Genomic DNA, 12,100 nt, shown 5'->3' on the forward strand with positions numbered 1-12,100 from the left:
CCGTGGCTAGAGCCGCGCCAACTGCGCCGGCGCAAATGGCGCCGATTCTCCACACCTCGGAGAATTGCGCGCCGGCGTTGGGGCGTCATGGCGCGGTTGCGGCAATTCTCCGGCCCGGCACGTGGCTCGGAGAATCGCCCCCTTATTGCTGTGAGACCTTCTTTTGGAACCTGTATTGAAACGGCAGGTGAGCACTGGCTGGGCCAAGGATTGATGCCGGCTTGCGGAGCGTGTGTGCTGGGAGAGTTCCGGAGTCCACTGTATCCGGCAATATCTGAGGAGATGCCATCAGGGCGATGGCGATGGTCACACAACGTTTTAGTCTGTTTTCCATTTGTGGCCTTTTTGCGATGCCGTTTGCTGTGGCAGAACAGTTTACTGGCGAGTCCTTATTGGAGTTGGCCACTAGCCATTTGGACTATCATTAGGCTTTGTGAGTGTGGAATTGGTTTTGAAAGACTGTTCTATGGTGGTCGGGACTACAAGGTGGACTATGGCGGTATTTTACATGGCTATTGATGTTGTTGCATGGCTGCAGGTTTTGTGCCTGCAGACACTGTTGGGGTGTGTGGACCCTATTTTGTTTGTGTGATATGCCTGATTTAATCGGTACTATATAAATTCTGGGGCGACAGCCCCCTGGGCTTCCGATGGGCGCAGTCAATTCCCTTTTTTCTGCATGCTGAGGTGAGCGCTTTGGTATATGTGGGGTGTAGTTTTTGCGTTGTCTGATGATCCTCCCCAACCTGGTCCCCTTGTGGCTGAAAGTTACGCGGTAAGGCCTTGGGTTGATGAGTCAGATGCTATGGTGCGCACCATCCCTAGGTTCGGCTCTTAGTGGATTCGCCCTTTGTGTGGTTAGTGGCGCTGTGATGTTCGATGGGGTATACGCTGGTCCATCCTGCTCTCCTGTTTTTGTGGCGCCTTGTTGCGCCCGAAACACCTTTTCTTTGTTGTTGTCGCCTGGGCATTGCGGTTTCGTTGTATCGGTTTTTTGTCCTCTTTGTTCTCCTTAATTATTTTGTTTTGGCCTCTCCTCCACGGTCGTTTATGTGAGTTTTTGGACTTTGTGGGGTGGGGTGTTATAACCCTGCATGGGACGCATCGAGCTGGGGATGATTGTTCCCTAGTGCTGATTGGGTTGTGAGTTAACCAGCACTAGTATAACAGGTCAGCTGACAGGAGTGAGGACCCTGAGACGTGTAACCGGGTCCAGTGTAAACACAGCTGTTATGTCGAATTAATGTCTTTCTTATGAACTCTTCGGACTTTCCTTTGCCTTTACTTCAAAAAATTAGTTACAATAGAAGTAACTTTTTGGGACCTTCCTAAAACATGTTCAGTCCACTTGTTTACACTATAAAGTAACTTTGATGGCAGAATTTCAGTAGTTAAGCATTTACTCCTCCCTCCTTGAAATTTACATGATTATAAAATACATTTTTCTCATTCCCCTCCCTCTAGCCGATAGTCCATATTGGGACGTTGCTTTTTGTCAAAGCAATCAGGGAAGAATTCCAACTGTCATTTCTCCAGTGACCAACACCCAACCTGTGATTGTTTGCCATAGCTCCAGCCTGTCTCTGGCTGCCATGTCCAAAGTCAACACCAAAGCACTTCATAAATCCCAGGGCCCAGTGGAAAAATCAGTCATTTTCAGCAACTATACAAATACCTTACATAAGCAACACTATTTAACTGCAAACACTCAACAAATAGCAGCAAGAAATTAAATTTGTCATTTGTGCCTCGCAGTTGTTATTTACACATTTCCTGCCTCTGTGATTGTGTGTTCTGCTAATTGTACTGGGCGGACACTGACTAGATTACTTGATTTTTTATTTTTGGTATTTGCTGTTCAAGTGAGTGATATTTTTGAAAACGTTTGACATTTTCTTCTCTCTTGTTTCTCCGTAACACCACACGAAATAGGAACAGGAGTAGGCCCTTGGCCCCTCGAGCCTGCTCTGCCATTCAATAGAATCATGGCTGTTCCGATATTCCTCATGTCTTCCCTGCCCTTTTCCCGTAACCCTTGATTCCCTTACTGATCAGGAATCGATCTATCTCAGCCTTAAATATAAACACGGGGCAGAATTCTCCATCGGCGGGATCCTCTGCTTCGCTGGTAGCGCACTCACACTCGTTGATTCCCGACAGTGGGGATGGCTACAATGGGAAACCCCATTGGCTGGCTGCCGGAAAGGATGATCCCGTTGCTGGCGGGAGCGCGCCACACCAGAAAATGGTCTGGCGGGATGGAGAATCCCGCCCACGGTCTCTGCCCAAACAGCTCTCTGTGGCAAAGACTCGTAAGCCTCTGAGAGAAGAAATTCCTCCTCATCTGTCTTATTTTGAGACTCTGCCCTCTGGTCCTAGTCTCTCCCATGAGGGGCAACATCCTCTCAGCATTTACCCTGTCAAGTCCCTTAAGAATCCTATATGCTTCAATGAGATCACCTCTCATTCTTTGAAGTTCCAATGAGTAAGGTCCCGACCTGTTTAACCTTTGCTCATAAGACAATCCCTCCATACTGGGGATCATCCTAGCGCACCTTCTCTGATCTGCCTCCAATGTAAAAATATCTTTCCTTAAATAAGGGAACCAATACTGCTCACAGTACTCTGGATGTGGTCTCAGCTGCAGCTAGGCGTCCCTACTCTTATACTACAGCTCCCTTGAAATAAGGCCATTGGCCTTCCTGATTACCTGCTGTACCTTCCTGATTACCTGCTGTACCTGTGTGATAGCTTTCTCTGTTTCATGCACAAGTACCCCCAAGTCCTTTTATGTGGCAGGTTTCTGCAATATTTCTCCATTTAAATAAGACTCAGTTCTTTTGATCTCCCTTCCAAAATGAACAACTTCACATTTTCCCACATTATGGTTCATTTTGCCAGCTTTTTGCCCACTTAGGTAACCTAACAATATCTCTTTGCAAACTGTTTATATCCCTCTTGCAACTTTCCACCTGAATAAAACTGTTTTAATATGTTTGCATTGAAGCAATTGCATATTTGATTGGTAAGTTAACAGACAGCCAATCATAATTTTTGACCTGACCACAGGACATTCTGAGATATAAGTTGCGAAAAGTTTGTGATATGACAATACATGAGTATTTAGATTATATATAGGTTGAAAATGTCAAAAGGAAGGAAAGGGTATGAAAGTAATGTAGCACATAGCAACTGCTAGCTTTTGTTTCTCATTAAATACTCTTGTTTTCTCAATGCTGTGGCATATTACTAAGATACAGTTTGAATTCAAAGCATTTTCTATTCAAGCCAAAGTAGGCCAAAAACAAGGATGCTGCCGTCATAATTAGAGCTTCAATAACTTTTGAAAAATTACCAATTAACTTAAACGTTCACTTCGGTGCAATGGTTACACAATGCTGTGTATTTTCCAGTTGGGCATTTAGCTGATCTTGCTTAAAATGCTTGAGTGTTTAATTATAAAGTGCTAATAGATGTTACTGCCACTGAAGTTTGCAGGTGGTGCTAAATTGAGGGGTATAGCTACATTATGTCGAGAAGTGCAAGAAGATACAGGAAGATATTGGCAGATAAATGGCAAATTAAATTTTATACAGCAAAGTGTGATTGATTCATTTTTGTAGGAGGAATAAAGAGGCTACATATTCCTCGGAGAGGAAGAAATCAGAATTGGGGCGAATGGGGCAGGATTAGAACAAAAGTCTCAGATAGAGTTCAAGGTACGTGTGCAGTCCAAAGGAAAATGTTTGCAGAAATCTATTTTCGTTACATTTTGAAGATTTGATTATTCCTGCCGTCAATGATTTCCCCTGCTAGTGACAACAGTTCAGCTCTGCCACTGTCTCATAACGTCGGAACCCTGAGTGCCAGGGGCATTTTCAGCACGTTTTAGAAACCTGTTTTAAAACTGGAAAAGTCATTCTACAAGGTCAGTGTAACTTTTACAGATTTAGAAGATGCACCTGAGTGCATTATTAGTCCTGCTGATGACTGCTTCAGACGGACTGAAAACCTACAGTGAATGATCAATAATCCAAGTGTTTTCCTTTTAAAACTTGACCAATTAATCAGTTGTCAGACCTCATTCCAAGACAACTCCTCTGTGATCATACGGTATCATGAAGAGGACAAGTCTATTAATATGATATTTACATAGCAAGTTCAAAATTAACTTCAAGAACACCTTACGTTTGCGGTCAAGGAGATCCTGGGTCTCCTGATCGTTCCTGTCGAACCAGTCTTGGTGTTTCTTTGTTGAGGGCCCGAGCATCTCTTTGCAGGTGCTGACTATGGTGGCTTTTAAGGCGGACCAGGCACTGTGGGCATGCTCGTTTGTCATCGCCAGGTTAATTGTGAGGCGCCGGCTGAGTAGCTCTTTCTTCCCAGGGATTCTGAGTCCAGCGACATTGAGTCTCCTGTGGTAGAGTTTTTAATGCCTGTGCTAGTTTAAGGCCATAAGTCCATAAGACATAGAAGCAGAATTCGGCCATTCGGCCCATCGAGTCTGCTCCGCCATTCAATCATGGCTGATATTTTTCTCATCCTATTCTCCAGTCTTCTCCCCATAGCCCCTGATCCCCATATTAATCAAGAACCTATCTATATCTGTCTTAAAGACACTCAGTGATTTGGCCTCCACAGCCTTCTGCGGCACAGAGTTCCACAGACTCACCACCCTCTGGCTGAAGAAATTCCTCCTCAACTCTGTTTTGAAGGATCGTCCCTTTAGTCTGAGACTGTGTACTCTGGTTCTAGTTTTTCCTACATGTGGAAATATCCTCTCCATGTCCCCTCTATCCAGGCTGGCAGTATCCTGTAAGTTTCAATAAGATCCCCGCTCATCCTTCTAACGAGTACAGACCCAGAATCCTGAACCTTTCCTCATAGGACAAGCTGTTCATTCCAGGGATCATTCTTGTGGACCCTTTCTAAGGCCAGCACATCTTTCCTCAGGTACGGGGCCCCAAACTGCTTACAATACTCCAAATGGCGTCTGAGCAGAGCCTTATACAGCCTCAGAAGTACATCCTTGGTCGTGTATTGTCGCCCTCTTGACATGAATGCTAACATTGCATTTGCCTTCCTAACTGCCGACTGAACCTGCACGTTAACCTTAAGAGAATCGTGAACAAGGACTCCCAAGTCCCTTTGTGCTTTTGATTTCCTAAGCATTTCCCCGTTTAGAAAATACTCTGTGCCCAAATTCCCCCTTCCACATTTATTTCATCTGCCACTTCATTGCCCACTCTCATAGCCTGTCCAAATCCTTCTACAGTCCCTTGCTTCCTCAATACCACCTTACCCGCTACAGATCTTTGTATCATCTGCAAACTTAGCAACAGTGCTTTCAGTTCCTTCTTCCAGATCATTAATGTATATTGTGAAAAGTTGTGGTCCCAGCACAGACTCCTGAGGTACACCACTAGTCACCGGCTGCCATCCTGAAAAATACCCCTTTATCCCCAATCTCTGCCTTTTGCCAGTCAGCCAATCCTCTATCCATGCCAGGATCTTACCCTTAACACCATGGGCTCTTAACTTATTTAACAATCTCCTACACGGCATCTTGTGAAAGGCCTTCTGGAAATCTAAATAAATCATGTCCACTGGTTCTCCTTTGTCTAACTTCCTTGTTACCTCCTCAAAGAACTCTACCAGATTTGTCAGACATGACCTCCCTTTCACAAAGCCGTGCTGATTCAGTCCTATTTTACCATGCACTTCCAAGTACCCCGTGATCTCGGGCGGGATTCTCCCCTACCCGGCGGGGCGGGGGGTTCCGGCGTAATGGAGTGGCGGGAACCTCTCCAGCGTCGGGCCACCCCAAAGGTGCAGACGTCTCCGCACCTTTAGGGGCCAAGCCCTCACCTTGAGAGGCTAGGCCAGCGCCGGAGTGGTTTGCGCTCCACCGGCTGGCGGGAAAGGCCTTTGGCGCCACGCCAGCCGGGACCGAAAGGTCTTCGCCGGGCGACGCCTGCGCGGGAGCATCAGTGGCTGCTGACGTCAACCCCGCGCATCTGCAGGGGAGGGGGTCTCTTCCGCCTCTGCCATAGTGAAGACCATGGCGAAGGCGGAAGAAAAAGATTGCCCGCCACGGCACAGGCCCGCCTGCGGATCGGTGGGCCCCGATCGCGGGCCAGGCCACCATGGGGGCACCCCCCCGGGGCCATATTGCCCCGCATCCCCCCCCCCCCCCCAGGACCCCAGAGCCTGCCCGCGCCACCTTGTCCCGCCGTTCAAAAGGTGGTTTAATCCACGCTGGCAGGACAGGCATTCCAGCAGCGGGACTTCGGCCCATCGCGGACTGGAGAGTCAGCGGGGGTGGGCCCGCCGACCGGCACGGTGCGATTCCCGCCCCTGCCGAATCTCTGGTGGCGGAGACTTCTGTACACGGCGGGGGCGGGATTCACGCCAGCCCCCGGCGATTCTCCGACCTGGAGAATCCCGACATACATCTTTAATAGCAGACTCTAAAATCTTACCAAGGACCAAAGTCAGGCTGTGTGTGATGGACATGGTAGAGCAGATTAGTCGGTGGTCAGTCCAGCAGTCCAAACTCCAGTCGTGATGCGGACATCTTTATGGTCCCTTGCCCGGATGATGATATGGACTATTGGGTGCCAGTGTTTGGAGCGGGGGTGCTCCATTAGGTCATCTGATTGACCCTCTGGTGGAACAGGGCGATGACCAGGTCATGTTCTAAACATTTTGTCAGGGGGAGGACTCCAATTGGCATTTATTTTTCCCATGCCTTCCCTGCCTAGCACTTCTTTCTAAAGGTTTGGTTCCCTCCTGGTTATAGCACCCAACCCCTGGAGAGATGTCACCAATGTTGCCTCCGCAAAATCTTGCAAATTCATTGGCAGGATAGGTGTACCAATGTGAGCATCCTCTCCCAGGCAAATGTACCCAGTATCAAGGCACTGGTCACACTTGACCAGATGCAATGGGCAGGCAACATTGTTTGCATGCCTGACACAAGGCTCCAGAAAGAAGTGCTTTCTCCGAGCTCCGCAATGTCAAGTGATCACTAGGCGGGCAGAAGAAACGCTACAAGGACACTCTGAAAGCCTCCCTAAATAAATGTGACATCCCCATCGACATGTCAGAATCGCTTGCCTTCAAACGCACAAACTGGAGAAGAAGCATCTGCGAAGGTGCCAATCACCTTGAGGTGATGCCAAGCGTAAACAGCAGAAAGAGAGCACAGAATTCAGAGCATCCCACCCACCCACCTCATCAAACACAACCTGCCAAACATGTGGCAGAGTCTGCAGATCCAGGATTGGACTATTCAGCCATCGCAGATTCCAGCTCCCTGGGGAAGCAAGTCATCCTCGACTCTGAGGGACTGCCCAAGGAAGGGAGACAAAGTTGACTACATTGAAAGAGTTACATGAAACATCATTAAAAAGCATGCGTGAATCCGTGTTTGCTAGCCTGACAACTAAATATTAATCATTTGTATGTCAGTAAACAGCAGATTATATTAGATATTAAAAAAGGTAGAACTTCCCAAAGCTTTTGCACAAAACCTACATGTATAAAGCACAAGTTATTCTGTAAAATGCCAGTTCTACTTCTTTTTAATCATCTAATGTAAACTGCAGTTTTCTGACTCAGGAATGACTTATATTTCTCAAGCACAAGCAGGACATTTCACACTCTAAACCTTGTGCTGTTAGGTGGGCGGTAACAGAGGTCATATGGCATTTACTGGAGCTCTCATGCTGTGATTATTCATCGCTTTATGTGGAAACAAAAAACACAAAGATTGACTATACGCACCTATTTCAAACAATTAACACTCTGACTATTGTTTCTTTTTAAAATACTTTTCGGCAATTCACAAAGGAACCAGTTATAGCGCTGGCTCTAACTCACTGTCAATAAAATGATCACAGTGTGAGCTGCTATAAAACATCAGTTTTTCCATTGTAATGGTACGGGAAGCGAATCCGCATGTTCTTGGTGAGGGAACGGCGCTTTCAATCAACATGTTCAATGCTACAGTCAACATCTATAGTAATAGGGTCAGCTTAACTTTAATGAGAAAACAATTGGTTTTACGAAGACAGTAATCTTATCAAGCAAGAGTGAGAAAACAATGAGGCCATTGTAAATTAATTTGATTTCCGTTCAGCGTGGTTTTATTGTGTGGTTGTTCCATTTTCAATCGGATTGCATTTTTGATGAGATCAACTGGTTTGCTGCAGAACCTAGTTGATGTCATCATTGCCCAAGCAGACCAGAGACTGAAAGATGCTGATCTCAGAATGGATACGCGGATGATCTTATTAAGGTTTCCTATAATAATGGATTAAACACACTTTCTACCCCAATTGCCTTTGCGGGAAACATTTGGGTGGAGGGGAGACCATTAACCACATTAAAGCAAGCTCGTTACATATATACAAACAACGAGTTTATATGGAAATATGTCTGTGGCTTCTAAAAATCAGGGAGGGTCGCAAAGGAAAGAAAAGTACTGTTATTAAAAGCAAAATCATCTCTTCCAGCCTGGGCCATGTGATGTCTCAGTACAAGCAATTTGGTCAAAAAGATTTATGTACTTAGGAATTGGTAACAGCAAAAAATGAAAATCACACACAGCATATGAGAAAGTGATATTTCATCTGATGTTTTGGACAAAACATTCCAACTAAACAGCGGTTTTCGTTGCGCAAAGCACTTATCAAGCTCCCACATGCTGTGGGTAGTCAGCAATAAGGCCAGCAAGGAACTTTTTTGTTTGTTGTTATGTGTGTTTGTTGGTTAATCCAGTGGGAGGCTTACTTCAGCAGGACTGTGGCAACGTGCTATGTTTACTGGATTGTAGGATCCGCCCTAGAAAACACAATCTATTTATATCAGCACTCACCAACCTGGAAGGAATATTCCACATAATCATGTAACGGAAGGACAGAAGTGCCTCTAAAACGAGAAAACTTTTCCATCTTTAATCCTTACCAAGGCCATTCTGGTAAGTCACTCCAAGCTCTGGCATACCTAAGGGGTTTCAAACAGGTAGACTGCTCTTTCCCTGCATTTCCCTTCATCAAATTTTCTTTCTAATGCTGGATATTATCACCAGTTCAGGCATGATATTCTTTTTTGCCAGCACTTTACCATCCCTTTTTCATAGAATCCATAGAATTCCCACAGTGTAGAAGGAGGCAATTTGGCCCATTGAGTCCACACCGACCCTCCGGAAGAGCACCCCATCTAGGCCTACTCCCCCGCCCTATGCCTGTAACCCCAGTTAACCTGCACATCTTTGGACACAAAGGGGTAAATTTATCATCTACCTAGGGCAATCCCTGTAATCCTGCACATTGATCATGGCCAATCCAAATAACCTGCACATCTTTGAACTGTGAGGAATCCGGAGCACCTGGAGGAAACCCACGCAGACACGGGGAAGAACGTACAAACTCCACACAGACAATCACCCAAGGCTGGAATTGAACCCATGTTCCTGGTGCTGTGAGGCAGCCCACTGTGCCGCCCTTATTTTATTTTCTTTGTTAATGGCATGTGCACTAATGGACCCTTCACTTGTTTTAGGATTGTCTTTGACATCTTTTATTTCCTCTGCGAAACCAGTTTGACACAGGTCTGGGAATTTGCCTTTCATTGCCAAAGAGGTGAAGTGTCACATGTTGCTCAGTAATTTCTACTCATCTCCGGTGTCGCCCAATGACCTTCTGCTAATATACAATCTGGCTTTTGACAAAAGTAATTTCCTTTCATCTGCAATGGAGGAGGAGGTTGCAGAGCCTTTGGCTTTGATCTTTATGTCGTCATTGTCTACAGGAATAGTGCCAGAAAACTGGAGGATAGCAAATGTTGTCCCCTTGTTCAAGAAGCGGAGTAGAGACAAGGCCGGTAACTATAGACCAGTGAGCCTTGCTTCTGTTGTGGGCAAAGTCTTGGAAAGGATTATAAGAGATAGGATTTATAATCATCTAGAAAGGAATAATTTGATTAGGAATAGTCAACACGGTTTTGTGAAGGGTAGGTCGTGCCTCACAAACCTTATTGAGTTCTTTGAGAAGGTGACCAAACAGGTGGACAAGGGTAAAACAGTTGATGTGGTGTAGATGGATTTCAGTAAAGTGTTTGATAAGGTTCCCCACGGTAAGCTATTGCAGACAATACGGAGGCATGGGATTGAGGGTGATTTAGCGGTTTGGATCAGAAATTGGCTAGCTGTAAGAAGACAGAGGGTGGTGGTTGATTTGAAATGTTCAGCCTGGAGTTCAGTTACTAGTGGTGTACCACAAGGATCTGTTTGGGGCCACTGCTGTTTGTAATTTTTATAAATGACCTGGAGGAGGGCGTAGAAGGATGGGTGAGTAAATTTGCGGATGACACTAAAGTTGGTGGAGCTGTGGACAGTGTGGAAGGATATTGCAGGTTACAGAGGGACATAGATAAGCTGCAGAGCTGGGCTGAGAAGTGGCAAATGGAGTTTAATGCAGAAATGTGTGAGGTGATTCATTTTGGAAGGAGTAACAGGAATACAGAGTACTGGGCTAATGGTAAGATTCTTGGTAGTGTGGATGAGCAGAGAGATCTCAGTGTCAATGTACAGAGATCCCTGAAAATTGCCACCCAGGTTGATAGGGTTGTTAAGAAGGCGTATGGTGTATTAGCTTTTATTGGTAGAGGGATTGAGTTTCGGAGCCATGAGGTCATGTTGCAGCTGTACAAAACTCTGGTGCGGCTGTATTTGGAGTATTGCGTGCAGTTCTGGTCGCCGCATTATAGGAAGGATGTGGAAGCATTGGAAAGGGTGCAGAGGAGATTTACCAGGATGTTGCCTGGTATGGAGGGAAGATCTTATGAGGAAAGGCTGAGGGACTTGAGGCTGTTTTCCTTAGAGAGAAGAAGATTAAGAGGTGACTTAATAGAGGCATACAAGATGATCAGAGGATTAGATAGGGTGGACAGTGAGAGCCTTTTTCCTCGGATGGTGATGGCTAGCACGAGGGGACATAGCTTTAAATTAAGGGGAGATAGATATAGGACAGATGTCAGAGGTAGGTTCTTTACTCAGAGAGTGGTAAGAGTGGAATGCCCTGCCTGCAACAGTAGTGGACTCGCCAACATTAAGGGCATTTAAATGGTCATTGGATAAATATAAGGATGATAATGGAATAGTGTAGATGGGCTATTGATTGGTTTCACAGATCGGCGCAACATCGAGGGCCTAAGGGCCTGTACTGCGCTGTAATGTTCTATGTTCTATGTTCTGCAGCTGCTAAGATGTCCATGTAAAACCAAGTCCAGTAATAGTGACCAGAGGACAAGGGCACGTTGAGTAGAATTAGTCTAATGTTCATATGGTTAATGCCTAATCAGAACACAGGGCTTATTCAGTAGAAAATTGCCTTTCAGCCTTTTGGATAAGATCAAGCGTGGGACTAAACATGAGACCAGTTGCAATGCCTGTTCTTGTCAGCTTGGAGCTAGTGTGTCTCTTTTGTGGGGAACAGGAATTGGATTCAAGTTTATTTTAGTTATGTCTTGGAGCAAGAAATTATATGGTTAACAGCTTACCCAGTCTACTCTGAGCATTGGCTTTGGAACTCTGAGAAAGGAATAATATTAAAAAATAAGAACAATTAGAATGAGAGGATCAGCAGCTGATATAACTTCTGTGGGGGGCTGTCCTGTTGAAATTTGTTCCCAATAAGGGTGGTCCTGAGAAGCACTTTTACTTTCATAGATTAGAAATATTAGTCCAACAAAATGATTGAGTAATTAGTACATTTCTTACACTGATGACATATTTATTACTTTAATGCATCTTTAATGCAAGTTCTGTTCATATATGAACAAGTCTCTTGCTGTCCATAAACTTGTTACTCTAACAGATTCCTTTCCCCACTTGCTGATTCCTTCCACTACTTGCCGCTTAGTGACCATCGTGGTAGCAGTGTGTTATTTATGATCAAATCTCTTCTTTTAAAAAAAATGTATTTTATTACAAACATGTATCAAAACAGGTTACAGCAAATAAACACCCCGGGAAACATACTTCCCAGCAATCAACAATACAGTCTGTATTGATTTTTTCCCTTTTTCACCCCCA

General features: G+C 45.2%; 1 long non-coding RNA gene across 2 annotated transcripts in view; it reads left to right on the forward strand.

Moving 5' to 3' along the window:
- Window positions 1-3,840: 3,840 nt before the first annotated feature.
- Window positions 3,841-12,100, forward strand: part of LOC140395107 (uncharacterized) — a 47,711-nt gene continuing 39,451 nt past the window's right edge. The window contains exon 1 of one of the 2 annotated variants that reach the window (XR_011936108.1): window positions 3,841-3,928. This is a non-coding gene — a long non-coding RNA (uncharacterized lncRNA). Of the gene's footprint in view, window positions 3,929-8,915; window positions 8,984-12,100 lie in introns of those variants that run through there. The other variant, XR_011936109.1, reaches the window with a different exon arrangement.

The sequence above is a fragment of the Scyliorhinus torazame genome, chromosome 18 (genome assembly GCF_047496885.1).
Source record: "Scyliorhinus torazame isolate Kashiwa2021f chromosome 18, sScyTor2.1, whole genome shotgun sequence".
Taxonomy (NCBI): domain Eukaryota; kingdom Metazoa; phylum Chordata; class Chondrichthyes; order Carcharhiniformes; family Scyliorhinidae; genus Scyliorhinus; species Scyliorhinus torazame.